At 40.1% G+C, this 19645-nt stretch overlaps 1 protein-coding gene and 1 long non-coding RNA gene across 3 annotated transcripts in view; one reads left to right on the forward strand and one right to left on the reverse strand.

Moving 5' to 3' along the window:
• Positions 1 to 19645, forward strand: part of LOC126937670 (40S ribosomal protein S20-like) — a 1038442-nt gene that overhangs the window by 523285 nt on the left and 495512 nt on the right. The window lies entirely within an intron of this gene.
• LOC126937677 (uncharacterized) overlaps positions 1 to 19645 on the reverse strand; it is a 67670-nt gene that overhangs the window by 37291 nt on the left and 10734 nt on the right. Inside the window, exon 2 of the long non-coding RNA XR_007719809.1 lies at positions 18127 to 18228. This is a non-coding gene — a long non-coding RNA (uncharacterized LOC126937677). The remainder of the gene's footprint in view (positions 1 to 18126; positions 18229 to 19645) is intronic.

Here is a 19645-nt window from a genome sequence, read left to right on the forward strand (position 1 = left end):
AGGGTGCTTGTATAGTTATAGCAGCAGGGCATTTGCAGTGAAAAACAGATGGGGCCCGGCGGGCTTCCAAATGAGGGAGATTCACAGGCTTTGTCAAATCACCTCTAGTCTTATGGATATATGATTCTGATTTTCTCAGAAGTAAAACTACATGAGATAAATAACATTAATAACTTGCTAATCACAAGAGAATCTGTGTGTCAGAACAGAAAAAGGAACCTATTTCATTAGGGCACCAACTAAAAACATGAAAAAAATTATAAGCTGGTACTCTTTAGAGGATTATTGTAGGAAGAAATGTCATGATTTGATCTGCACTCTAAAACAAAAGTCAGGGCTGGAATTCAGTAACAGGTGTTACAGTTTTCCTTTGAAACAATTTTTCTCTGTTTCTCTAGCCCTCCTTTTCTACTAAAGAGAAATTACAGTAAGAGCAATTTGTGTGCAAAATAAGTTTTTGGCTTATTACACTTGACTTGATTATTCACATAAAGTGCAGCAGGAATTAGTTGTGTTTCAAATGCTTGTTCTTTGGTGCCATAAAGAAAAAGCACTTGAACATAAATTTAATTTATTTAGTAAGGTCATTTTTACTTCCTGCAGAAAGGGTACACTCGCCAGCAGTTTTGCCATGAGAGTACACCCAACAAAGGAGACAGGGTCATTTAGAACCAGACGCGTCCACCCTACTGCTGTGCCCAGTTTCCATTGACTGGAACGGGACCTCACATTCTGTATTTGTCCCTATTGGCTAGCAACTTAGAACTTTTTAAAAGAGGCAAAGGTAGAGGAGAACAAAGGAAGGAGGAATTAACTTGTGGAATGCTGAGAAAGGTAAAAACACTTTCAAATAATGAAGAGGAACAGGCTATAACCTAATGCTTGCTTGGACCAGTATAACCATGCCAGGACAAATATTTAGGCTAAATTGTGGGAGCTAAGAACATAAAGTATATTGATTTTTTTTATTACGGCTAGCAGATATTTAAGATTAGCACAGGACTTTGAATAAATTTTGCTTCTAAGAGAAGTTACTATTTATTCCAAATTGGTCTTACTGCTACTTCCTCTACTTTACTTTTTACACTTGGCCATAGAGACTCTTTTCAAGTTGACTTTGCTGGAGCTTCACCTAATAATGTTATTCTAGTCAAAGCCTCGGTATAATAACCAGTAGCTGCGACTGTGTCCTGTTTCAAAAGAAAAGGCTCTTATTAAACATTCCTTTACATATCACATACTTATCAGTTAACTGTTAATTGCCTATCTGCCTGCTAAACTGTTTGCTTCTGCAAAATAGAGACCTTAACTGTCTTGCACCCCCAGGGCTTAGGCCTGCATAATGTTCAGTAGACATTGCATACATAATAGATGTTGGAAGAAGATGCAGTTGGCAGAGAGATGTAAGGACAATTTCCCATTGGTTTGTCCACATAAAGTATGTATGTTTTATACTGGAAAGCTGAGATCTTGAAAAAACTGTATACAAAAATCTTTGCAGGTATGTCTCTGTTTCTCCATATTGGGCTTCCACTTTTGATCATCATAGAAATGTGCTGTAGAATAGATTATACTGTGTTTTTTTGTTTGTTTGTTTGTTTGTTTGTTTTGAGATGGAGTTTCACTTTTGTTGTCCAGGCTGGAGTGCAATGGCTCAATCTTGGCTCACTGCAACCTCCACCTCCTGGGTTCAAGCGATTCTCCTGTCTTAGCCTCCCGAATAGCTGGGATTACAGGCATGCACTACCACACCCAGCTAATTTTGTATTTTTAGTAGAGACGGGATTTCTCCCTGTTGGTCGGGCTGGTCTCGAACTCTCGACCTCAGGTGATCCGCCTGCCTCAGCCTCCCAAAGTGCTGGGATTACAGGCGTGAGCCACCACACCCAGCCAATTACACAGCGTTTTAAAGATAAATAAATATGTGAATTTTGTATTAAAGTTCAGTGGCTCTTCACTTAAGAAATATTCATCAACTAAGAAGTATATGGCTTGGGTAACTGTCAACTGAAGAATCATGAGATTCATAAATTTGGAGAGGAGAGTATTATCTCTTACAAAGGCTTGCAGCCAGCAGGCTGCCCACTGTGCAGGCTGGGAAGCATAGCTTCTGGAAGAAACCAAAAGCAGGCACTTTAAGGGAGGGAAAGGTAAGACAGAAATTTGTGCTGAATGGGCTGGCTAAGTATACATATTCAATAGTTATAGGAAGAGCTAGGAATAATTATGAAGGGGGTGCACACATTCATAGCAAGCAAACATCCATGTTACATACATCTTACATTCATTTGGGGTGGAGACATATATATATATATATGTATTTTTTTTTTTGAGATAAGAGTCTCACTTGCCCAGGTTGGCATGCAGTGGCATGATCTCAGTTCACTGCAATCCCCGCCTCATGGATTCAAGCAACTCTCTGCCTCAGCCTCCCGAGTAGCTGGGATTACAGGTGCCCGCCACAACATCTGGCTAAGTTTTTGTATTTTTCATATAGATGGGGTTTCACCATCTTGGCCAGGCTGGTCCTGAACTCCTGACCTCGTGATCCACCCGCCTCGGCCTCCCAAAGTGCTGGGATTACAGGCGTGAGCCACTGCGCCTGGCCGAGACTTACATTTAATTGCATTATAATTTCACTCTGTATGTCATAAAGTGAAAGCAAGGACACAGAGGCATGTTGTGTACGGCCTGTGAATACCTGCCATAGCCAGTCTATGGCCGATGGTCTTTTATCAGGAAGGAATGCCTTTCAAGGTGAAGCGAGTCTTTTAAAAGAGCTGGTTTCTGTCTAACTCTTAGAGAAGGAAGATCGATGGCAGTGAGGGAGGTGGTATAACAAGGCGTGTCCCACCTGCATGTGCCCGGCGTGGCTGGGAACTCAGTTTTTAAGGCTTCTCTGGGGCTCCTTGGGCAAAGAGGGAGTCCATTCAGTTAATTAGGGGACTTAGAACTTTATTTTTATTTCTCAGAATTTATCTAGGAAAGTTAGATGGTAGATCATCAGGTGCAGAATGTCGTGTTAATTTGGCTTGCTATCAAGATGTATCAGAGTAAAACAAAAACAGTGTTATCAGCTGTATACTAATAACATCCCTGGTCAGCAATATCTCAGACATTTTCCAAGGACAAAAGTATTAAATTACATAAAGAAATAGCACGCTTTCAAATAACACTCCCAGGGCTTGACAAATATATAAGAAAATCTAATTCCCAGGAACATTTCCCAATAACGCCATGAAAATGGCTGAGGAATGTGAAATATACATGTCACTGTCATTCTAATTTGGTTATTTCTTTAACACCCACAAGAAGGATGATAACTTCTCTCCCCCTAGCTCCTATTACACCACTCCAATATGCACCCTGGACCTCAAGGATCATTTCTCTTTCCTGTATCCAGATAAAAGAAGGTCACAATTCCTGGGGCCTGGTGTGCTCTGGACCAGAGTGTATTCCCAGAGGTAGTCACGACCCCTTTAATGGCAGACTCTGCCTGCAAACTGCTTCATCCTGTGAGGAGTGGCCTGCATAAGTGATCACAAGGAGGACTGAAGGCACCACAGTTTTCTCTTTTTGCTGAGATTACAATGACATTCTTCTTATTTGCCGAACTAATGCAAAGTTGTTAGTCTGTGTTTTGAACTGTGAAAACACATCACCGAGTCTGAAAAAATTGTATGCTTACTCCTGGAAGTGGTTTTCCGGGTTGATATGTACTCACTTCAGGTCTCTGGAACTTTAAAGAACAAAACTAGCCACAGGGACTCTAGAAGCAGAGAGACCTTAGTTCAAATCTCAACTCTACAACTTCCAGCCTATGTGGCCTTGGGCATACAACTTAATCTCCTCTTACTCAGTTTCTTCATCTATTAAATGGAGACAATAATAGTACCCACTTCACAGGCTGCGTTGAGGAAAGAATTAGATAATCTGTGTAAATAATTTAGCAAAATTTCTGTAATCTCAGCACTTCGGGAGGCCGAGGTGAGGGGATCACAAGGTCAGGAGATTGAGACCATCCTGGCTAACACGGTGAAACCCCGTCTCTATTAAAAATACAAAAAATTAGCCTGGTGTGGTCGTGGTCACCTGTAGTCCCAGGTACTCAGGAGGCTGAGGCAGGAGAATGGCGTGAACCCGAGAGGCGGAGCTTGCAGTGAGCCGAGATTGTGCCACTGCGCTCCAGCCTGGGTAGCAGAGTGAGACTCTGTCAAAAAAATTATAAAAATATAAGAATTTAGCAAAGTTCATGGAGCTTTCATAAATGTTTATTTAGTATCTCTTATAAGCAAAAGTCTGTGATAGGTGCTCTTAAGTGCAATGAGAAGAGGGAAGGGCCTCATCTTGAGTAAAAGATGCTGTGGAAGTTGCTATGTATGTGGGGGAAAAAACCCTGAAATCTAGGGAGCTGGAAATAAAATATTCATTGATGTCAAGGATCTTGCACAAGTTATCTCTTTTAGTTTTCACAACAACACAATGTTGTAGCATATTTTCAGGCAATTTCCATTGCTAGAGATGAAACCCTGACCCAAAATAGCTTGCAACAAAAAGAAAAAAGAGACAGAAAAACGGAGAAAGGATGTGTTGACTTCCACAACTGGGACACCAAGCGGGAGATGGAGCTTTGATCAAGCTAGGAAACCTACAGGTTAGATGATGTGCCAATAGTTTTCTCTCTTTCTCCTGCTCCATTTCCCAGCTACACTCTTCTCTGTCTGCCCTTTCTCTTTCACAGCTATAAGGCAAGAAACATTTCTGCAAGCCCCAGGGCCATATCCTTGCATTGCACTACCCAACAGGAAGAGACCTTTCTGCTCCCATAATTCCTGTGTCAAATCTCAAGGATACATCTAGGTGGCCCCAACTGAGTCATATGCCCACCATTTTCCCAGTCACTGAGCACAAGGGCATAGGGTATCCTGATTGGCCAGACCTGACTTACATGCCTATCATCTGCACCAGTCATAGACTTATAATGGGTTCATAAACATTTACAGGAGGGGGTAGCCCCCCTTAGGACCAGCCCACACAGCCACATAGACATACAACACACACAGCCACATAGGGCCCCACAGTCGGTTAATGCTCTGCTGTTGTCTTCTTGAAATTCTTAATAATTATACTTTTGAACTTGTGTTTGGTAAGTAGAATCCAATGGGACAATTCAGCACTTGCATGAGCAGAGGAGATACACACAATATGCGTGTCCACCTCTGTGCTTTGCTACCCATTAGCCCATTCTACTGATAATGCCCATGAGCACAGAATCCCTGTGGACCCATGATTTGTAGAGTTCGGTGAGACTCAAAACAAGTATAAGGGAATCATGTTACGTCTATGACTGCATGAAAGGAGTATGGACAGCCACAGGAGGCCATACACACTGTTAGAACCAGAACTTGCTTCAAATGCAGAGAGAAGGCAATGGCATCATAAGGAAAATGAATAACCAGAGCACCCTATCATATCCTTCCTTACCTGTGCTGCTTTCCTGTATTGGCCAAACACTTACTCTGAAGTTAATGACATAGACAGAAAGGGAAGGACAGAGCAATCTAGAGCTCCTGTCCTTTAGTGCTTTCTCACTCATTGGTCAGCCACAGGTAGAGAGGGTGCTGGTGCTTGTGCACATAGCAAGAAGTGAAATAGAAATAATTGAGTTAGTTTTGTGCAGCATCACCACTGTTCTGGTAAAGAATGAAATATATATGCACATAAGAGCTACAAAGTGCAAATTGTGTTATTTTGGTGATTCTGCATACAAGTCCAATGTTTTTATATTTCCATTTAAAACTGGCATAGCAAATTCTATATAAAGATAAATGGTAAAGTCTGTGCTAATAATTTATAATTTCTATTTTTATTTACTTATAATGCCATTAAATATCAAATTTTTAAAAACACTATGACAACTTGAAAGAGACAACAGAAGAGAAAAAAAGTTTTATATTTTAATACCTTTAATAAGCCATTTTATCCCGCTTTTTGAACAAGGGCTCATTTTTTATTTTGAACTGGGCCCCACAGATTATGAAGTTGGCCCTAGGCACAGCCTCACATCACTACCTGTTCTGGTGATCTATTACTAGGTAAGCTATGTAACATATTACCCCAAAACCTGGTGCCTTGAAACAACCACCATTCTTAAATATCTCACGATTTTGTGACTCAGAAGTTCAGGCAGAGCTCAGCTAGGTGATTCTTCTGCTTCACATGGCATTAACTAGGCACTCAGGTGGCTTTCAGGCTGTTAACACGTCTGGTCTTGGCAAGGATTGGGGAAGATTGGGCTCAGCTTGGCACCCCCAACTCTGCCCCACCCTTTAGCCTCTCCAGCAGTCTTTGGAGTTCTTACACGGCAGTTCAGGGCTCCAAGAGACCAAGACCTAAGCTGTCCATCCTCTAAAAGGCTAGGCTTGAAATAAAAATGCCACTACTTCTGCCACACTCTCTTGGTCAAAGCAGTAATAGGGCAGCCCAGATGCAAGCGGGAGAGTCTATTACACATCAGGAAACCAAGGCCCAGAGAGGCTCAGTAACTTGCACAAGGTCACACAGCTAGTAGGTTATAAACTTGGGAGTTGAACCAAATCTGCTCCAGGGTCAATGCTGTAGCCCACTTTGCCATGCTGGTAATAGTAGTCTCCAAACATCTAAACTGTGTAACAATAAAGGACAAAGTCTTAACTTCAGAAGGCAGCTTTAACACACACACACACACACACACACACACACACAAAGGGAGAGAGAGAGACAGACAGACAGAGATGTCTCAGGAAGTAAAATGTGTGAAAGAACTTCATAAATATTGGAGTACTCCAAAACTGTCACTTAGAGATTCTAAAACCTCTTCTATCCTAGAGACAGGCCCCAGGAGCAAAATTGCTGGATGTACCTCTGCCCCATGGTTGGAGCAAACTGGTCCCAGAGCAAAGCTGACATCTGGAGGGGACCTGTGCACCCGTGCTGACGCACACACTGAGATGCTGAGTGCTGGTCCATCCGACTCTCCAAATAGAAGCATGAATACCCCAACATGGTGCCAATCAATGATTGGTGGGTTTGAGTTATCCTCAAAACTGAATCAGAGAATCTGTTGTCTATGAATCCATACACATATGTATTTTCTATGTGTACCGATAATGAAAGTCAAAATCTCATCTTGTGAGGGGAGAAGCTTTTGCCCTCAGAGTTATCAAATCCTGAAAACAAATGATAATGAAGCAAAATTACAAAACAAAATTACAAAATTAAAGCAGCGACATCCTATTGGATATTAGATAGAACAATGAAAAGCAAAAGAAACGCCAGAGCTAAATCCAAGTGTTTAAACAATTTGGCATTGATGAAGCTTCATTACCAATCAGTGAGGAGAAGACGGATTGTTGGATAAACTGACTAACCACTAGGGAAAAGAAATAGAATCTCTATCTTGCTCCTTATGACCAAACAAAACCCCAAATGGATTACAAATAATTAAATGTAAAAGGTGGCCAGGTGCTATGGCTAACACCTGTAATCTCAACACTTTGAGAGGCTGGAGTGGGCAGATCACGAGGTCAGGAGTTGGAGACCAGCCTGGCAAACATAGTGAAACCCCGTCTCTAGTAAAAATACAAAAAAATTAGCCAGGTGTGGTGGCAGGCGTCTGTAATCCCAGCTTCTTGGGAGGCCAAGGCAGGAGAATCGCTTAAACCCAGGAGGCGGAGGTTGCAGTGAGCTGAGATGGTACTATTGCACTCCAGCCTGGGCGACAATGCAAGACTCAAAAAAAAGGAGTGAACATTTTTATATATTTGGGATAAGAAAGGTATCAAAGCTAGAAATCGTAGTTGATTTTTTTCTATATAAAACATTTAAATCATATTGTTGGCACAAATAAATGAATAAATAAGAGAAAACTAAAGAATGAACTTGGAGAAAATGTTAATAACATAATTGATGAACATATGATCCATTAAAACTTTGTAAATCAATAAAGAAAGATTAGTATCTCACAAAAAATATTGAGAAATTTGATGAATAAGGATTTCACAAAAGCAATAAATATGAATAGTCAACAAACATATAAAATAGTTTTCAACCTCTATAGTTAAAATGATACAAATTAGAAACAAACATGAGATCTCTTTTACCTCTCACCCTGCCCAGGATGAAAACTTAATAATGCCTGGAACTAACGGCTCTGGGTAGCAGAAACGTCTCCCTTGCAGCCTGGCACCAGGAGCTTGCCTGTCCCTATAGAATCTGTGTATGACGAAGGGACAGGCACCCCTTCCTTGGGGCAGATGCAGCTCCCTGCTGGTCAAGCAGAGAGTGGTCTAGGTTTCAGCCCCGCCAGACTCAGAGAGCACCCCCGTGCTGAGCACAGCTTGTACCAGGTGGAAGTATAAACCAGAATTGAATCTTTCCTGAGTGCAATTTAGCAACAAGTGTCACAAATAAAACAGCTTCTCCTCTGACTCTCAACGTTTCTCCTAGGACTGTATCTCTTAGAGAGATTTATCCAGGATCAAAGATGTATAAACAGGGGTGTTCCCTGTATAGTAGTTCATAATAACAAAACCCTGGAACCAACTGTGTATCAGTCAGGGGTTGGTTAATAACCTCATGGTTCATGCATTCAAGAGAATGATATACAGTCAATAAGAAGATAGTATGGAAGTATTTCCACAACATGCTATCTAATCCAACAGTCAGCTTACTAAATCACATATGTAACAACATTTACACTTACATTTCTGTATGCAGAGACAGACACTAAAATATTAATAAAAGTTGGAGCATATTTGCCTCTAAGATTGGGATTTGAGGTGTCTTATATTTTACCCCTTTTATTAATTTTTCTATTAGATATATATTATTTTTTAAACATCAGAGGGTTCTTTATCGAGTCTGTTCTACTTATAAATTCTGCACTCATTTATCCCCACCTGGCCTCAAAGTCCCCAGAGTTTCTTTGTAATCTATTTTGTCTTTGACACAAATCACAGAGCACCCCGTTTGGAGAGGAGTGAGCTGCATCTTGAGGACTCACACACCCAGAGGTGAAAGTATAGCCAACAGTTCAAAACTGTGGACAATTCTGGTCAATCAGTCATCTCTTCCATATCAACCTGGCAATCAAATTTTACAGCTATCTATGTTAATAATAACAAAATATACATTATTTAACAATCTTGTCATTTTGAATTTAGTTTCACGGTAGCAATCTCGACCCAGATCAAACTTGGAAATTGAAATCAATCAACTCTTTCAAACATTTTCCAATAAAACAGATGTTTACGGACAAGCAGGAAATGCCTATTCATACTAAACCATATTTGAGTCAGAAAATATAATCTCTGTTCCTTGTTTCTAGGCAGATTTTTCCGAGTACCCTTAAAATAGATGATGATTCCCAGCATAGTAATATGTAACAGCATTTAACATCCACACATTTAATACTTTATATTTGAAGACTCTCCAAAATAATGTTACAATTTTTCTCTCTTTTTTTTTTTATGTTTAGCTAAATTTCCCCTGTGGATCACTCGTCATACCACGTATGAACTTAAATAAGCAAATCCATTTGAGTACCATCAAACTGAAAAAATAAGACTAGTTATTTGTCACATAGTGTCAGTTGTGTAAGCTTAATTTTCCACTGTCTGTAAACTTAAGCATACGCTCCAAGGAGGGAGTAAAGATTATTTGTCTGGGTCAGGCACGAGGAGGTTGCTACTAATACTTCAGCCCCAAGAAAATCTGACAGTAGGAGGCCTATGTCCTGGCGCTTGTTCCTCGGGTCCTTGGAATCCGGCCAGCCAAGGTGTTCCACCTGGTATTCTCCATGTCTTGTCCTGCCTGCCCAGAGAGGCACACACTGCTCTCCCCACCCCAACCCCTTCAATAAAAACCCTTTAACTTCGGTGCCTCAGGAAAAAAGAAGAGAAACAGTTCTTGAATGAGAGTGGATAGTTTAGTTGAAGCTCTCTCCAATGAAACAATTATTTGAGTGGCAAAAATTATAAAAAATAAAACATGTAAAAATCTCTGGGAATTGCCCTAAAGACACACAGCAAGTAGAAAACTATTTTTTAGAAAAATGATAAGATCTCAGTAAGAACACAAGAGTCCGCATCATCTGAGCCATGACCCGCTCTCATCTCCTCCCCAATGTTCAGCATGACGCAAGCTCTACTCTGGGTGGAGGCCGCCAGGAAGATGGGTATGCTCTCCCCCTGCTCCAGTCTAGAGCTCCAGTTTTACCCCAGCAGGGCAGGCCATGGGCCTCTCCCATCCCCTCACCCCCATCTTCTAGTTGCAGAAACTGCATCCCAGGACACCCATCTGCTGGCTGCGGAAGCTCCATCCCAGGAAACTGCATCAAGAGAACTGGGGCTCCCTTTCCCCACCAAGCCCCTACTCGTCGAGTGGATGCTTTACCCCAGGGACTCTAATTGCCACTTCCCTAGCACCCTCATAAGACAGAAGTTTCACTCACAGAAGGCTACTGTCCCCACCCAGTGCCCTGCTAGTAGAGTCAGGGTGTCAGCCCAGGAGAAGCAGGCCACTGTCTCCACTCCCAGCTCCAGTGCAAGAGAGCAGAGTTTCTTCCCAGTGGAAAGGCAGGTTGTAAGAGCAGAGAGCTCCCTAGCTCACCCTAAGGGGGCCGACTTTATTTGAAATAGAGGACAAAGTCCCAGCTAAGTATTCTCAAAAACAAGAAGGTCCTTAACAATTAAAAGGAGCAACAAGTAAAACATAGATGCCAGGAGCGACAATGATGCCAGGAGCAAGAAGCGAAACAGAGACCAGCTGGAATACTAACAGAGGAAAAGAGGCAGCTCAGAGGTCTCCCAGTGTGGCAGCAGGCCTCAAAGACTGGTAACAGCTGTCCTGCAAGCAGCACTGACTTTAATGGGATTTGACTGGAGGAATTTATACCTTAGGGCATCGTTGAGAACAACAGAGAAATCAGCAGGCCACTAGAACAGGCTAAGATCTGTTGTGACACCAAGAACAAACCAGACATAAGCTCAACAAGACCACAGTCATCCTGATGGTCAGAGAGACAGTTTCCACACCCAAGATGGCACTCATGGAAGAGCAACATCATAGGCTGCACGTTGCCAGTGAAATAGATTTCACTGGAGTCCAGCCAAAACCCTAAACATATGCTCAAGCAAGCAACACCAACAAGCCCTCAGAGGGCAATCAGTATGAGACGTGCTATAATATATTCTCAAAAATGTTGGCTTTTCTCTTCTTTTCTTTTTTCTTTTTTTCTTTTTTTTTTTGAGACAGAGTCTCACTCTGTTGCCCAGGCTGGAGGGCAGTGGTGATCTAGGCTCACTGCAACCTCTGCCTCCCGGGTTCAAGCAATTCCTCTGCCTCAGCCTACCACATAGCTGGGACTACAGGTGTGTGCCACCATGCCTGGCTAAATTTTCTGTATTTTTAGTAGAGACAGGGTTTCATCGGTTGGCAAGGCTGGTCTTGAACTCCTGACCTCAAGTGATCTGCCTGCCTCAGCCTCCCAAAGTGCTGGGATTACAGGCGTGAGCTACCATGCCCAGCCTAAAATGTTGAGTTTTCAACAACAAAATAGTGAGACACTCATAGAATCAAGAACATATCACCTATACACTGGGACATTAAAAAAACAGGCAATGGAAACTGCCTTTGTAAGGACTCAAATGGTGCATTTAGCAGACTTCAAAGGAGTTATTATAAATATTATTGACAAAAAAAGTCAAACTCTATACAATATTTGGAGAGATTTATTCTGAGCCAAATATGAGCGATCAATGGCCTGTGACCACAGCCTTCAGGAGATCCTGAGAACATGTGCCCAAGGCGATTGGGCCACAATTCAGTTTTATACATTTTAGGGAGGCATAAGACATCAATCAATATGTGTAAGATGTGTATTGGTTTCGTCCAGAATGGTGGAACAACTAAAGTGGGAGTTTCCAGGTCATAGGTGCATTCAAAGCTTTAATGATGACAGTTGGTTGAGAGAGTTATTATCAATAGAAAGGAATGTCTGAGTTATGATAAGAGGTTATGGAGACCAAGGTTTTATCATGTACATGAAGCCTCCAAGTAGCAGGCTTCAGAGAGAATCAATTGTTAATGTTTCTTATCAGACTTAAAGAGTCTTTTCTATTAGTACTATTCCAAAAAGGAGGAGGGTATGATAAGGTATGTTCAGCACCCCCTTTCTATCATGTCTTGAATGGGTGTTTCAGGTTAACTTTGGAATGCCCTTGGCCAAGAGAAGGGCATCCATTCAGATGGTTGGAGGAGGGGAGGCTTAGAATTTACTTTTGGTTTATAATATGTTCCAACAAGTAAAGAAAACCATGCTTTAAAAAATAAGCTAAAGAAGATCCACAAAAGGACCACATTCACTGATAAGAATATTTAATATTTACTCTCAAATTGATCCAGAGATTCAACACAAGCCCTATCAAAATCTCAGCTTTTGTTTTAACACAAATGGACAAGCTGATTCTAAAATTCATATGAAAATGCAAAGGAACCATAATAGCCAACACAATATTGAAAAGGAACAAAGTTGTAGGACTCAAACTTCTTAATTTCAAAGCTTATTACAAAGCTGCAGTACTAAAAACTCTTTCATACTTGTAAATGCCTGATGGGTTCGGCCTGCTTACTGCACAGGCAAAACCAATTTACTGAGACCACACCATCACAATAAAAAAAGAGTTTAATTGACACAAGGCTGGCCACACCACATGAGAGATGGAGTTACTACTCAAATCAATCTCAGAAAATTTGGAGGGTAGGATTTTTCAAAGATAGTATGACAGGCTAGGGAGTCTGTTTCTGGGTGGGGCTACATGACTGGCCAGTAGGGTTGGTGGGGTCAGGGAGGTCAGCAGGGTCAGTGGGGTCAGCAGGGTCAGCAGGGTTGGTGGATCCAGGTGAAGCCATTGGTCGTCAGAAATTCACAAACCTAAAAAGGTATCTCAAAAAGCCAATCTTAGTTTCTGCAATGGTGATGTTATTTGCAGGAGTAAGTGGGAGACTTGCAAAACCTGTGACCTTTAAATAATAGCTGGTAATCACGTATGCCTACACCTTAGCAGAATTCAGGCTCCTCACATCCTCCTAACCTGGTGGCCTTTCACAAGCTTTACAAAGGTGGTTTAGTTTGGGGAAAGGGCTATTGTCATTTAAACTATAAACTAAATGTCTCCCCAGGTTAGCTTAGCTCAGACTCAAGAATGATTAAGGGCAGTTTGGAGGCTCATGGCGAGATGAAATTTGGTTAGATCAGCTACTTTTCACTGTCATAATTTTCCCATGTTATAATTTTTGAAAAGGTGGTTTTATAAAGATAAATATACAGATCAATGAAATAGAATTGAAAGTCTAGAAATAAACCTTTACACTGATTTTCAAAAAGAGTGTCAGCTCAATTAATTGGGACAGAATAATTGTTTTAACAACTACTGTCGAGCTGGTACAACTGGAAACCTGCATGCAAAAAAAATGACATTGGATCTTGGCCTCACATTATGTCTAAAAATTAACTCAAAATGGATGTTGGGCATAAATGTAAGAGTTAAAACCACAAAATTCCTAGAGGAAATCATAGGAGTAAATCTTCATGACCTTAGGTAGTAGTTTCTTAGATATGTCACCAAAAGCATAAACAACAAAAGAAAAAAGTTGATAAATTGAACTTCATCAAAATTAAAACCTTTCATTCTGCGAATGATGCCATCACAAAAGGGAAAAGACAACTCTCAGAACAGGAGAAAATATTGGTAAATTCTATGTCTAATAAGGGACTTGTATTTGAAATATGTAAAGAACTCTTACAACTTAATGATACAAAGATAAGTGACTTAAGTGAAAAGTGGGCAAATGATCTGAAGAGACACTTCTCCAAAAATATACAAATGACAAAGAAGCACATGAAAAGATTCTCAGCATTGTTAGTCATAAATGAAATGAAAATGGAAATCATGAGATACCTCTTCACACCCACTAGGATGGCTATAGTCAAAATGACAGACAATATCAAGAGTTGGCAAAGATGTGGAAAAACTGGAACCCTCCTATTTTGCTGGTGGAAACCTGAAAATGGTGAAGCCACTTTTGAAAACAGTTATCAGTTCCTCAAAATGACAAACATAGATTTACTAGATGACTCAGCAATTCCACTTCTAGTTATATATTCAAGAATAAAGGAAAACACACACCCACACAAAAATTTGTATAGGAATGGTTAATGCAAAATTTTTTATAGTAGCCATGAGCAGAAACTGATGAGTGGATAAATAAAATGTGGCATATCCATACAATGGAATATTACTTGGTACTAAAAAAGTAAAATACTAGTGTATGCTATAACATGAATGAAAACATTATGCTAAGTAAATAAGCCAGTCACAAAGAGCACATATTATATCATGCAATTTATATGAAATTTCCAGAATAGGCATGTCTACAGAGACAAAAAGTAGATGGGAGGTTTTCCTAGGGCCTTGGGTGGGAAGGAGGGAAAGGATTGTATGGGGTGGGAAGCATGAGAAGTGATATGGGTATGGGGTTTGGTTTTTGTGGTTTTAAAAAGTTGTGCCAGGTGCAGTGGCTCACGTCTGTAATCCTAGCACTTAAGGATGCAAAGGCAGGAGTGTAGTGTGAGCCCAGGAGTTTAAGACCTGCCTAGGCAATATAATGAGACTCCATTCTTCACAGAAAAGGAAAAAAGTGTTTAAAAATGTTCTAATATTGACGGTGATGATGGTTGTACAGCTTTGTAAATACACTTAAAACAATTTAATTGTAGACCTTCAACAAGTAAGCTGGATACTACGTGAATTCTATGTTTTGAAAACTTAAAAATGGAACTGCACTTTGAAAAATGTAAAAAAGAAAAAGAATGAAAAGATCTTGGTACAAGAAAAACCATCTAATTTTCATTACAGTGAAAAATAACAGCTGAACTACCTTCCAATTATATAATTATATTTTAAAAGAGTAATCTGTTAAGCAAATGATTAGCTACCCATTGAAATAGATGAAAGGGAGGAGTTATTTTTGAGCATAAGTTTTTTCCATCCTTTTGAATCTCCAGTGGCTTGGGTCATGTCTGCCAAGTAAAGGACCCTAATTCAATTATTGAATTGAATTGTTTGCTGCCTTGAATTTCACAAAAAAATAAGGAATCAGGTACACAGAGGAAATTTGACTTGCTCTGAGCTGCACATCTACAAAAGTAGCAGAGCTGAGACTACTATGGCCCGTGCTTCCTGACCCATGGCCAGTGCACCTACCGCTGGGTTTAAACACATGTGATCACACTTCAGACACTATCCTTGGTCTTTAAGTAACTTTTCTCTTTTGCTTGTTCAAAAGTGCACTGACAAAAGAAAAATGAGGAAGTTTACCATTTGTAAGTGAAAAGTCACTTTGATATCTGGTTGAATTGGCTAGGGAATACCAGCAGAAGGAAGTTGTTCCTCTGGCTACATCCTATGTCATTTCGGCAGCTGGATGAATGTGATCAGAAGGTGAAAATCACTGAGATAAGCCACTCACCTCCATCATGCTGGTCTATCAAAATTAACTTCCCTTCATAGGACACAATAGGGTTGTTACTTTTTGTTTAAAGGTATACCTACATATGAAAATAATGCATTTTATCTCAGTTTAATGTAATATGCATAAAAATACATCTGATGCTGTCCTAACTATGCAATATTCTCCTTTGTGTGTCAATACAAGTTTGACTTGCAAAGGAGGCTGAGGCAGGAGAATCACTTGAATCCGGGAGGTGGAGGTTGCAGTGAGCCAAGATCGTGCCATTGCACTCCAGCCTGGGCAACAAGAGTGAAACTCCATCTCAAAAAAAAAAGAAAAAGAAATAAAAGATGCTGGTTGATCTGTATCAATATATATTCTTTTACTTGCAACCAAAAGCACCTTAACAGATATATCACGTGTAACTTGTGTAAATTTAGAAGAGACAAAAATGAGGAACTTACATCATAAATATCAAAATGTGCAATCACATGAGTCCAGGAATTTGAGACCAGCCTGGCAACGTGGTAAAACCCCATCTCTACTAAAAATACAAAAAGTCCCAGTTACTCGGGAGGCTGAGGTGGGGGAACCACTTGAGCTGGGGAAGCCAAGGCTGCAGTGAGCTGTGATTGCGCCACTGCACTCCAGTCTGAGTGACAGAGTAAGACCCTGTCAAAAAAAAAAAAGTACAATGTATATCATATAGTAAAAAACATGTGGGGCATTACATTCTGAAAGAACATAGTGAAACATTTACAGAATATCGAGGCCTCGCTATCTAGAAGAAAAGAATCCTTACTTTTCACATCTTTCTACCTCAAGAAAAAAGAGAAGGGGGAAGAAACAAAAACGCTACAGTTACAAGTAGTAACCAAACAAGAAAAGGAGAACCACTTAACAAAATGCACTTTGAAAAGCGCTTGCTCATATAAAAACCAGAAGTTGAAAAGTATCACAATGAGGCCACACTCCAACCTCCCAGAAACCATACCTTGTGCGTCTACAAAATCCTGACAATTCTCACTCAAATCTTGAGAGAAGAAGGGCCATTGTTTATCCTTAGTTTTTCTCATTTTTGACTGTGGGGTAGTGAAAATGGCTGCAATGGAGATTAGTGCAAAAGGAAATGGCAGCAATGTGGCATGATTTTGTCAGAGTGTGAGGACTCCAAGGACCCACATTAATCGGGGGAATGAGCTGAAACTTACCCGCCCCGCGATGGACAAGGTATGCTCAGCCTTCTCCCTCCCTCAATGAAGTTTGAAGGCTGCATGTTCCTCACAGTCTCACATTGGAGGGAGGAGCCCAGTTTGTGCAACACGACTCCAGCTAAGCCCACCCCCACCATTCCCACGCTCAAAGGCTATAGAAAATCAAGCTCAAGCTCAAAAGGAATATTAATCCATCAAAGGTAATCCAGAAAAGGGGTAAGAAAAGGATCTGACATGAGGATTTAGGAGCTGCCTTACACAAAGGGGCAGAGCACAGTGAAAATCTGAAGAAAGCTGCCAAGTGTGGACAAGATAAAATCAATGAACTTGCAGCTATGCAAACCTTAAAAGACAATAGCATGCACAAGTTAAAAATAAAATCCAGTCTGAAAGAATTTTTAAGTTCACAGGCTACAAAATTTGATAAGAGCCTGAATTTAATTTTTTTAAAAACTCAAGAACCAATTGAATAACCAAGAGAAAATAACTAACAAGAGCAAGATAGAGAGAACCAGAAATAAAGAAATAATTTGAGGACCAATAAACCTACCTACAGGTAAATTATAAATAACAAGAAATGAAGCAGACCCAGCTAAACGATTTAGTTACTGAAAAAAAAGAAAGGGAGAGAGAGAAAATCACTGTGAACCAGGAAGAAAAAAAAGAGATTACTACAATCAGAGAAAAGATAATAGACATAATGACAAAAAGTTAATTAATATCCTTGAAGAGAATAATCTAACAAATAAAAAGGTATTTAAAAATCACACAAGAAAAAATTATTTGAATGAAGATCTAAATCTGCCAGTTAAAGAGTGCATTGTGGTTAAGAAATAAAAGTTGACCAGGTGCGATGGCTCATGCCATCACTTTGGGAGGCCAAAGCAGGAGGATCACCTGAGGTCAGGAGTTCGCGACCAGCCTGGCCAACATGGAGAAACCTTGTTTCTACTAAAAATACAAAAAATAGCCAGGTGTGGTGGTGCATGCCTGTAATCCCAGTTACTCAGGAGGCTGAGGCAGGAGAATCACTTGAATCCGGGAGGTGGAGGTTGCAGTGAGCCAAGATCGTGCCATTGCACTCCAGCCTGGGCAACAAGAGTGAAACTCCATCTCAAAAAAAAAAGAAAAAGAAATAAAAGATGCTGGTTGATCTGTATCAATATATATCCTTGTCAAGTTTCTTAATATCTCAGTTTAAGAAAGGTTCCTTTAGCAACCTGGAAAGAAGAGCAAGTCACACAAAGGACTGGCTGTTCTCACAGTTCTCCAAAACAACACTCAATGCCAAAAGGGCAAGGGAGGAAAATCTACCAAGTCTAGGCCAAAGGGAAGTAGGATGGAGACACACTGTGCTCACCTTGATGTCACTGCCATACAACAGCAACAGAATAACATCCTGAAACTGGAGAGCATTGATAGATGCAGTAGGTGGGATCACGTCTTCACAGAGTCCATCCAGCTAATCAATAAAGAAAGTAGGAATGAGATGTGGTGGTAGAAAGGTCTGGAGGCGCACATGGCATCCTTTTAAATGGAGAACTAAGAAGAGACCACTGAGGGTTTATGGTTACAAAAAAATCAAAATTTTTAAACTTAACTATGTAAAACTCACATAACTAGAAAAATGTGAGAGGTAAGCTGAGGTGAGGTGGAGTGAGAGAGGTAATCGGTTCATGTATCATAGCAGAGTTACTGATACTGTCTGAAATTAAAGCTCATGGTTTAGAAGAAATGACTAAAACTGCCTATTACTGTCATTTTTTTCCTTTAATCAAAGTGGGATCATTCCAGAAGTGATACATTTGTGGCAAAGAATCCTTTCTATAAAATCAGCAATTCTTTAGATCCCATTTCAGAATTTTTTATTCTGTTAAATTTAAGTAGAATTAAGTATCATATTTAAAATGGATAAAATGTATAACATATGTATTATATTTAAAATGATGGCCATTTTTATATCTATTGCCGTGTATATATAGAAAGATAATTTTGTAATGGTCACCTAATGTTAATGACGTTTATGCCTGGAATTTGGGATGTTTCTATTTCCTTTGTACTTTTATTCATTTAAGGGACTGCCTATTAGGAATACTTGCCACTGTTACCAAAAAAACTGTTTTTTAAATTAAACACTATTTTGTAGAACAGTTTTAGGTTCCCAGTAAAAATGAGAGACAGGTACAGAGGTTTCCCATATACCCACTAACCCCACACATGCACAGCCTTCTCCTTTATCAACAGCCCCCATCAGACTGGTACATTTGTTACAATTGATGAACCTACTTTGACACATCATAATCACCCAAAGCCCAAAGTTTACATTGAGGTTCCCTCTTGGTGTTGTATATTGTATGGCATTTAACAAATGAAAAATGCTGTGTGTCCACCATCATAATATCATACAGAGTACTTTCACAGCCCTAAGAAACCTATGTGCTCCTTCTATTCATCCTGCCCTCCCCACCAGCCCATGGCAGCCACTGATCTTTTTACTATCCAGATAGTTTTGCTCTTTCCAGAATATCAGCTGTTGAAATTATATAGTATGTAGCCTTTTCAGAGGGCTTCTTTCACTTAGTAATATGCATTTAGATTTCCTCCATTTATTTTCATAACTTGCTAGTGCATTTCATTTTAGTGTGGAATAATATTGCATTACACTGATGTACAACAGCTTATATATCCATTCACTTACTGAATGACATCTTGTTTGTGTCCAAGTTTTGGCAATAAACTTAGTAAATAAAGCTAGCGTAGACATTTGTGTGCAGGTTTTTGTGTTAACATAAGGTTTCAACTCCTTTGGGTAAATACTAAGAAGAACAATTACTGGGTACTACTTTGGGTAAATACCAAGAAGCACAATCCTCTTACAA

This window comes from Macaca thibetana, chromosome 15 (genome assembly GCF_024542745.1).
Source record: "Macaca thibetana thibetana isolate TM-01 chromosome 15, ASM2454274v1, whole genome shotgun sequence".
NCBI lineage: Eukaryota > Metazoa > Chordata > Mammalia > Primates > Cercopithecidae > Macaca > Macaca thibetana.